Source organism: Taeniopygia guttata, chromosome 32, assembly GCF_048771995.1.
Source record: "Taeniopygia guttata chromosome 32, bTaeGut7.mat, whole genome shotgun sequence".
NCBI lineage: Eukaryota > Metazoa > Chordata > Aves > Passeriformes > Estrildidae > Taeniopygia > Taeniopygia guttata.
In genome coordinates, this window is record NC_133057.1 from 2135932 (window position 1) to 2146441 (window position 10510).

General features: G+C 44.9%; 1 long non-coding RNA gene across 1 annotated transcript; it reads left to right on the forward strand.

Moving 5' to 3' along the window:
- The first annotated feature begins 12 nt into the window (after positions 1-12).
- On the forward strand, positions 13-5231 carry LOC140681187 (uncharacterized). Its single transcript, XR_012052420.1, has 2 exons — positions 13-3601; positions 3841-5231. It is a non-coding gene; the product is annotated as an uncharacterized lncRNA (long non-coding RNA).
- Positions 5232-10510: the final 5279 nt, after the last annotated feature.

Below are 10510 nucleotides of genomic sequence, written 5' to 3' on the forward strand. Positions count from 1 at the left end.
CGCTCACCTGCGGCACGCCGGGCAATGCGATGCTGCCGGGGCCAGCCGAGCTGCGGCCTCAGCGGGCTCGCCGTGCCACCGCAATGCTCCTTCCTCCCACTGCTCCCGCTCCTGCTGCTCCTCTGCCCGCTCCTCCCGTTCCTGCTCCTCCCCTTCCTCTCTGCCGCTGCCCTTCCTCCCGCTCCTCCTCCTCCGCTCCCGCCCCGGACCCCCTTTCGCTGCCCCTCTGCCCCACGGCCGCAGCAGCAGCGGCTCTCGGGCAGGGCGAGAAACCCCCCGGAGCCCCCGGCCATGGGCTCATGATTCAAGGTTTGCTTTTTAGGTAGTACACACGTTTGGAAAATTTTGGGAAGGAAGGGATTTACTCAATTCAAAAGGAAGGGGACTGGTACATGAGAGACTCATTGAAACTGCCTGAAGAGATAGCTGTAGTACATGTTAAAGGATATCAAGGTGGAATGGTTTTACACATAGTGGGAATAATTTGGCAGATCAAAAGGTTAGCGATGTGTGAGAACCCCGGGATTGATTCGGGGCTCTCGTGTGGTGGTAAAGTCTCTCCTCCAACCTGTGCTTCCAAAGAAAAACTCCACAGCCTCTTGTTGTTCGGTCTCAAGGCAGTTTATTGCAAGTTATCTAAAAGATTGTCTTCGCCCGCTGCGGCTGCTTTGGTCTGCGGCCCAGGCAGAGACACACACACTCCTGACACCCTCACTGTCCGGTGTCTCCGTCGTCTCTCTCCCCGCCCCAAGCTGCTACTATCTTTTATATCATATATTACGTGTTATATGTTTATAGATTTTCCCCAATACCTACTATCTATGTTACAATGTGCTCTTCTACTCTAAACCAATCTGTGAGTGCCAACATCACCAAGAACATGGAGGTAAGGAAGAAGAAGGAGGAAGAACAGGATCAGGCCCACTTTCCTCCATCTTAGAACTCCTGACCCCCCTGTACAAAGTAGAAACCCCCCCTGTACAGGTACTAAAACCCCCCTGTACAATACTAAAAAATTTTACCCTCTAATTTGTGACTACTTTTACTATACCATCTAACCCTCTGTGACTGCTTGTTCCACCTTCAAAGTTGGTAATTCATTCCATGGTTCAAACTCAAAATCACAGCTGTTTTCAGCTGCTTGCCAGGGTCTAAAATGCTTCTGACCATGGCCTGGAACCTCTGAAAATGTCTGAGGGACATTTTGGGTTCCGACAGCGATGGAGCAGAAAATGGGAGCAAAAGAGTTATGTTAATTCTGACCCTCGATAAGAAAGTATTGGAAATGCCAAAGTTTAGTGAAGTAGACTAAAAGGAATTACATAAAATAGGTGGAAAGCAAGAGCAATGTGGGAAATGAAAACTTCATGATGGGAGGCAGTTTCTGAATACGTCGCTTAAGAGGAAAATATTCGAAGACATGCATCAAAAAACCAATCGGGCTTTGTCTGATCACTGTTATGAATGGGGTCCCATATGTCCAATTTCATACAATCAAATACAATGAAGTGGTTACAAAGAGTTATTTGGCAATGGTTCAGGTAAAGCATAAGCGAAACCAATCAGGGTATGGGGAGGGCTTCTCACCCTGCCACCCGTACAAAAGAATCCAAACACAACTTTTATACGTATGGTAATACATATTCATCATTAGTTCCTCCTATTTTCGATTCTTGAAATCTGTGTCACTCTACTGCATGGCATGTTCCCACTGTTGCTATGGGGTCTTCTGGTCTCTTCGGGGGTCTTCTTGGAGGAAAGCTCGCTGTCCTCCTCGCTGTCCTCTGAGTGACCTGGCAGGTTGCACATGCACATTTAACTTGTTGCATTATGTTCCAATTAAGCCTTTTTATTTCATAGATAAGACCACTATTTTCAGGTCCCTATCTGGAATGGTCCCAATTTTATTCATATTCAAGGTCAATCCAGCTCTGGGAGTTGTCTTTTAGCTTCAGTTGATGCCAAGTTTGGTTTGGGGGTCAGTTCCTGACTTCCTCCATTCCTAAGGCCGAATCCAGCTCCTGCATCCTGCTGCCCAAATGTATTCTTGAAGAAACCCATCTGCTTTGTAACACTAATCCCATACACTTTTCCGATTATTTTCCCAAATTATTGATATAATTACAACTTCAGCACAAATCACATCCATTTATCACACCACTTTTTAAGGAATTATGTGTGAATTGGAATTTTTGGATTGGCAAAGCTAATAACTGAGAAATCTGTAACTTGCCAAAAAGTAAATAAAAAGTAATGAGAAGAACAGCATTAGGAGGCCACGAGTTAGCTCTGTGACTGTTTCAAAGTATCAACTGGACTTTACTGACCTTCCCCAAGCGCAGAAGTGGAAGTTTTTATTAGTAGTAATAGACCATTTGACTCATTGGGTAAAAGCTGTTCCCACTGTCAGAGCTACAGCTAATGTGGTATGTAAATCTTGGAACAAATTATTCCCAGGTATGGAATGCTTAATAGAATAGGCTCAGATAGAGAAACCCATTTCATGTCAAAAGTCTTACAGCAAATAACTCCAGCCTTGGGAATAAAATGGGAATTACACACCCCAGGGCATCCACAGAGTTTGGGCTGGGTAGAAAGGATGAACCAGGCATTAAAGAGAAATTTAACCAAATTAACGATTGAAACCTAAATGTCGTGGGTGAAATGTTCTACTTTGGCTCTATTGAGGGTCCAAACACAACCCAGGTCAGGCCTAGGAGTGTCACCCTGTGAGATGCTGTTTGGGTTACTCTGACTACCCAACATGAAGCAGGGGAAATGAGTGTTTGAAAATGTGTCAGAAGAATTGCAAAAATGCTTAAAAATTTGCGGTTGGAAGGGATAATCCCTCAAACCACACCTTTAGAATTTAAAATCCATAATATGCATCCACGGGAATGGGTACTAGTGAAAACATGGGAAGAACAATCTTTAACTCCACAATGGGAAGGTTCCTTTCAGGTACTACTGACAAGTGAGGCAGTGATCTGGACCAGGGAACAAGGATGGATTAATGCCAGCAGGATCAAAGGACCTGTGAAGGAACCTGAGGAATGGACTATAACATCTAAACTGAGTGATACCATATTGACTCTCAAGTGAGAACTGGGTGGTAATGAACTGAGAGGACCCAAATGATCCAAGGAATGTACAAAGAATCACACCTAACTGGGAAATAAGGCTAAGCTTATCTCAGTGGTTTCAAGTGACACCTGGACAAGTTCTGAGACACCTCCATGGGGAGGAATACTTCCACTTCAAACAGGAGGATCATGAGTGTTTAGGTCAGAGAGTTCTCATATTCTGGCCTTAGCCTGTAACTTATACAAAGAAGAGAAGGAATTAGAACTTCCATCAGTGCCATACTATATACCCTGTTTGATTCATCCCAATACTGGACATGCTAGCTGGGTTAAATGTAAATGTTTAAATTGTGGGGAAAATTGGTATTGTAGTTCACAAAATTGACACTCTCGTTGCAGGAAGTGTCGAGCACCAAATTTATCCTGTATCCAGATTGAACTGAAACAACTGAAATAATAACTTTGCTTTGTGGATGGGAATTATTAGTGCCTGTTGAATTGGAGATACCTGAGGAACGGTGAGAAACCACAGCTAAGGAGTGTCAAAACCAATTTGCCTGGAAATTAGTAAAAGGGAAGTGACAAGGGAAGCAGAGGGCAAGCCTAGGTTGGCCACTGTACTCACCACTGGGAAGATTGCACATACCTGCTATGGGTTGCAACCCCATAGGAATATCCCCATAGGTGGGGATATAAGCCATACCAAACTTCTGTTATTCCTGTTTCTGTCATTTATTTGTTGTCTTTTCCCTTTCAGGATACTGGCAAGATTGTGTCACAAATGCTACAGAAATTATTACATGAAAAGAAACCAAAGTTCCTTTTTTGTTACACACACCCATGTCAACAGCCACTGTTACAACCCATCCAAATTAAGCACCTGCAGGCAAAATGGGATAAAATATTGGATTACAAGGAACTTAGGAAAAAGTGGTAATAAATGGGGCATTGAATGTCCAAAAAGGTAGAGATGGATTTGTTTTACATTTGACCTTAGGGGTGTACTTCAAGATTCAGTAAAAGAACAGTTAGTAAACAAAAAGGTAAAGCACAGCAATGTAACTTTGTATTGGCCCCAAATTATATACTGAATTGTATTATATGACTCCAAGCAGTTATAGAGATGATAACAAACAAAGCTGCTCAGTCATTGGAATTAATATCAAGTCAGCAAAACCAAACAAAAACTGTGTTGTATCAGAATAGGTTGGCTTTAGACTATTTATGGGCTAAAGAAGGGCGTGTTTGTGGAAAGTTTAATTTATCAGATTGTTGAAAATAGATTACAATGGGGATTTCATCCTGGAAATAGCAAAAGATATCAGAAAAATAACCCAGGTACTGGTCCAAAATTGGGAACCAATGTTAAAAACTAACTGGTGGGGTAATGTATTTGGGATAGGATGGTGGAAGAAATTAGGTTTCTTCCTTTTATGTGCTACATCTGGTTTGATATTTCTTCCTTGTTTAATCCTGTTTAATTTGGCTAATTACCAGCATAGTCCAAAACATACATGTGGACAAGAAATATTGCTCAAGCCAAATGATTTATAAAGAATAAGAGGGCAGTTTGTTATAGATATGTATTATAATATTGTATTTTTGACAATATTAAAATAGATTCTATATGTGTGGTTTTAAAGTAACTTTGCTATAAAGGTACAGTTTTTATTTCTGTTGTTAACTAAAACTTATATAAAACTGAGATAATATGCTTGTGTTGCAATGCCTGCTCGGTTGGGATAACATCCAAGGAATATGTGATGAAGACACCTGCTACAGATATGCAAACAATCAACACTTGCCATCAATAGAAAGTGTGGACCAAGGCCCAAACTTGAAGGTTATATTAAAAATGGACTAAAAGCACAACCAAGAAATCCACATTATCCACATGCTCTAAAAACACAGACCTGAAGAGGAGCTATGCTAAACAGTTCTTGGAATATGCAAACTTGATTTGGGAAAAGTTTACTATACGTAATTGTTTATGAATATGGAACAGGTTGATGCAGTAGAAATGGATCTAAAGGATGTTTCCAAAATAGCAGGGGTGCTCTTGGCTGAGTGCCAAGATACTCCCAGCCATAAATCTTTGCTTTATTGTCTTTGTCTCCTGTTGTCCTGTATTAAACTTTTAAATTTTCACAGGAGGATAAACCTTGTTTTTCACACAGGGACATCCTGGGGTCATGAGGGGCTGTCTGAACACAGGGCTCTGGGATATGCTGGAGGGCACCAGGGATTTCCCAAGGGGATAGGAGGGCAGAGGGGACTGAAGGTCCTTCAGGAGCACCTGTGTGCCCAGGACTGCGCTGTCCCCTTGCCCCCAGGGACACCCAGAGCCTCCCTGCCCAGGCAGTGGTCACTGGTGTGGGAATCCTTAAAATCAGAGGGTTTTGGGAAAGCTGCAAAAGGCAGGCCTCAGAGACAGCAGAACTGCAATTCAAGTTAAACACTAGCCATAAGATTTGTCAGCAGAAAAATTATATAATAAGTAAAAAAGCAAGGACAAATCAAACAATGATCAGTGTATTAATGCTTGGGTAGAATAACTCCCTAAGTTCTAGAAAAGTATATCTAGCAAGGTATTAGGAAGTTTTAAGCTGAATAATGGAGGTCTGTGCATTTTATTTTAAGGCTTACAAGCAGTTATTGTATTGGAAATAAGCAGGCATTGTTTTAAGCAAAGGTACACGTGCTTATAGCAGTTGGATAGAATTATTGTCAATATGCTTTTGCTTTGTGTGATTGGTCAAAAAGCTTTTAAAGTACGTTGTGACATTAAGTTCTTTGTCTGCTGCCAGGGATGTGAGCTGCTGGCATCTTTGCATTGTCATAACCATGTAATGAGAGTGATGCTGGAAAAGAAACTGCTGGAGACGTGTTCCCCAGCAGTCCCATTTTGTCGGAACTCAAAATGTCCCTCAGACATTTTTAGAGGTTCCAGGCCTCGGTCAGAAGCATTTTAGACCCTGGCAAGCAGCTGAAAACAGCTGTGATCTTGAGTTTGAACCATGGAATGAATTATCAACTTTGAAGGTGGAACAAGCGGTCACAGAGGGTTAGATGGTATAGTAAAAGTAGTCATAAATTAGAGGGTAAAATTTTTTAGTGTTGTACAGGGGGGGTTTTAACACCTGTACAGGGGGGTTTTACTTTGTACAGGGGGGTCAGGAGTTCTAAGATGGAGGAAAGTGGGCCTGATCCTGTTCTTCCTCCTTCTTCTTCCTTACCTCCATGTTCTTGGTGATGTTGGCATTTTTCTATTGGTTTAGGCTGGGGACACACTGTCCAACGTAGGTGACAGATATTGGCACATTATTGTAAATATAGTACATGTAATTTCTGGTATATAATGTTTGTACCATCCCACTGAGGGCAGAGCCCCACACGCTGCCCTGCAGGACAGAGCTGCGGCAGGGCAGCAGAACATGTTAGAGATAAGCAAAAATAAACAACCTTGAAAACAGCACAGACAAACCATGGCTTCTTCTTTGGCAACAGGGCTGAAAGACAGAGACTTTTTACAATCTCGGAATCACCAATACCCACAGATTCCGACACCATTTGTGATTTGTACGTAGACCCACAGCTGCAATAAATGGCCCCGTTGCTGGGGGCACGTTCCATGTCAGCAGTTGCTGGGGGCAGGTGCTGTGTCACAGGGGAGCCCTTTGTGACATCCCACTGCAGCCCCTGTGGTCAGTGTCCAGCAGGACAGAGACAGGAGAGGATAGGATGGGAATACAGCCTCTGCCAAGGAGGGGGTGAGCAGAGGGGCCCCAACTCCTGCTCCAGGTTGAGTGTCACTACAGGACATGAGAAAGCACCACGCGAGCTGCTGCTATTGTAAAGGTAAAAAAAGGCAAGTTTATTTTCTGACTCCAGCATCCAAAGGTGACAGTGGATTGGAAGGTGAAAGTGCCACCTCTCCAATGACACTGGACAAACTACCAGTCCATCAAATTTCTCCACCTCTATGAAGGAATGCAAAAACAATAAGTTATTTACAGAAAGTGTGTGAGAAAGTTTGCTACAAGAATGTAAACTCAGAAGGCTTTAGAAAATCTTAAATAATCAGGGCGACAGCTCGCCCTTCTCAGTTAAAAAAAAAAGAAAAAGGAAAAGAAAAAATGAACAATGTTCAGTGTCCACTTGTGGAGGAATCATTGGAATGATCACTCGTGCCATCTGCATCCGAGTCATCACTCGATGATTCATCCACTTGATGCCTTTCAGTTTGGTCACAGTTTTTTCCATGTTGCCCATTAGCCGGATTCTGTCTCTGTGGTCACAGGTCAGGGTGAGCACACTTTGAAGGTACCCAGTGCACCCCACTATCTGTGACACACTGGACACACAAGCATACCCATGCCCCAAAGTGATAAGGTCATAGGGACCTTCCCACTGTTTGGTGACTAAATTCCACACCCAAACCTTCCCTCGAGGCTGATGTGCCTCATCATGGCCTGCAACAAAAGGTGATGATTCAAAGTGACAGGGTTATTTGAGTTCTGCTGCACCGTAAGATGATTGGTGGTATACAATGCGCTTTCCAACCGACTGTGCCAGCTTTTACTCTGCATTCCCCATTTTTGTTTTTGAAGAACCCGCTTCAGAGTACCATGAGTGTGTTCTACAATAGTAGAAGACATTTGGAGTTGGAGAATGGGAGATACCAAACTTGTGTGACACACCCCACAACTGCAGGAACTGCCGCACCTGCTGCGATGCATAAGCAGGACCATTGTCGGTTTTCACAGCAGAAGGTATGCCCAGAACGGCAAAGGCCTGCCTCCAGTGGGCAATGACATCACGGGCCTTTTCTCCAGTGTGAGCTGAAGCCCACATCGCAGAGGAGAATGTGTCCACCGTGACATGCACATACTTGAGCCGGCCAAATTCGGCAACCAAGGCCCTAAGGCCTCTGGGGTTTACCCCTGCCAGTAAAGGCGCAGCAAGCTCGTGACAGTGGTCACAGGACTCGACAATGTCATGAGCCTCAGCTGGTTGAAACTGCTTCTGCAGAGTATGTGCATTCTGATGGAAAAACCCATGTGATGCCTTGACCTGCGAGTGTATCAAGCTGGGGTGCTACCCATGCTGGATTAGCCAACTTGTCAGCCCTTGTGTTACCTTCTGCCACAAACCCTGGTAAATTGGTGTGACTTCTCACATGCAGAATGTAGTACAGATGTACCCAGGCCTGAATGGCACACCACAAGGTCTTCAGTAAATGAAACAAGGCAGGATTACTGACCTCCTTCAAAACTGAATAACCCAATTGCTGTGTGATATTGGCCACATAGGCAGAATCTGTGAGCAAACTGAAAGGTTCCTGGGAAAATCTCTCAAATGCCATGACAGCAGTCCTCAATTCAACCAATGGGGCTGACCCATCCTCATGACCTTCCAGGACCTGCCACTCAGATCCGTCCCTCCAAGTAACAATGGCCTTCCCTGTCTTCTACAAACAGTCAGTGAAGACAGCAGGTCCTTGCATGGCTCCTGACTATTTCTGAGCCACAAAAAAGATATTTGTGTGAATTTTGCCACTTGCAGTAGCTTGTGGCTGGGCAGATAATAAGTGATCTGCCCTGAAAACTTTTTCAGGGACATGCTGTGTGCAAAGCTCCAGTCAAAGTCCTCCCGGGATATCGGGAGTATGATCTTTGTGGGATCCGCACCCATCAGTTGCCAACACCATTGCTGGCATTTGATTATCAAAGGAGCAAGGAGCTCAGATGACAGGGTTGCCATCTTCTGCAGCTGATGGGGCAGGAAAACCCATTCCAAGATGTGCAAGGGACCGGACCATTTGTCACTCCATTGACCAATGATACCTGTGGGATGCGAATCTGGAGTGGTAACAAACACAGTGATAGCAATGGAAGGACAAATGTGATAAACATGGCAAGCAGAAACAGCCTGCTGAACCTCCTCCAGCATCTGACGTGCCTCAGGGATCAATGTACGAGTTGATTTTAGATCAGAGTCTCCTTTCAACAGATCATAAAGAGGAGACAGTTGTGCATCAGTTAGTCCCAGGTATGGACGTAACCAAGTGATGACACCCATCAATTTTTGAGCATCATTCAGTGTCTTCACCAATGCACAAATTGCACCTCCTGGTGTCGGATTGTCCGTTCCAGAATTTTGACCCCCAAATACTTCCAAGGAGGTTGTTGTTGAACCTTTTCTGGAGCCACCTGCAGCCCATGTACATGCAAAGCATTGAGCAACCGAGGCTGAATCCTCAGCAGCTCATCCTGAGTGGACGCAGCCACCAAGATGTCGTCCATACAATGGTACAGACGTGCATCAGGAAACTGCTTGTGAACTCCAGACAAGGCATGGGCCACATACCATTGGCATGTGGCATGAAAATTCTGCATCCCCTGTGGCAAAACTTTCCATTGATATCACTGTGCGGGCTCATCATTGTCAATTGCTGGCACTGAGAAGGCAAATTTTGGTCTGTCATTGGGATGTAAAGGATTTGTAAAGAAACAATCCTTCAAATCCACAATGAGGATCGGCCAATCTGCAGGAAGCATGGCAGGCGATGGCATGCCCGCCTGCAACGTTCCCATGCTTTCCATCACGGCATTGACCTTTTGGAGGTCCTGTTACAACCTCCATTTCCCAGATTTCTTTTTGCTGCAGAAGACAGGAGTGTTCCAGGGAGTGGTAAAAGGCTGCAGATGACCCTGCTCCTGCACCACATTTCGAAGGGTGATCAATTAATCTTGAGGGAGGGGCCACTGGTTCTCCCAGACGGGTTTGTCCACCAGCCACCGTACAGGAGGGATAGGACACTCTGCGCCCTTCGCTGCAGTGGCCCCCATCAACAGACAGAACATCCCTCCCCCAGAGGTTAGCAGGAGGAGAAGTAACATGAGGCCTAACCCAGGCCATGTGTCCCTCTGGGTTCGTGACCAGCATGGACTGCTGGCTCACATAACATCCCTCTGTTCCCCCCAGGCCCGTGACAGACGTCTCTGCTGGATCCAGGGGCCAGTCCGGAGGCCAGGCAGCAAGGGAGAGAACTGTGATGTCAGTGCTGCTGTCAAGAAGCCTGCAGAGGTGGATCTCTGATGGCATCACACCAGGGATGGACAGGGTACACAGCATCTCGGGATAGTCTTTGGTAAGGACAGCGGTCCAGTGAACTTGAGGAGTCCCAGTGGATCCAAAGCCGCCAGCCCCATGCGACCAGTCAGTCGTCCTGTGAACAGAAGACTTAAAAAGCACAAGTTGAGCAAGTCAAGACCCACTTCGGTGTCGAGAGTTTAGCTAAAGAATGGCTGCGCAGCAAGGGACACGAAAAAGTTAAGTTGATGAGAGTGTGAGAATACGTGACTTGTAGCATGAAAACTATGACCTTGAGAAACAGATGTCTCCTAACAACCTTGAGCATACAG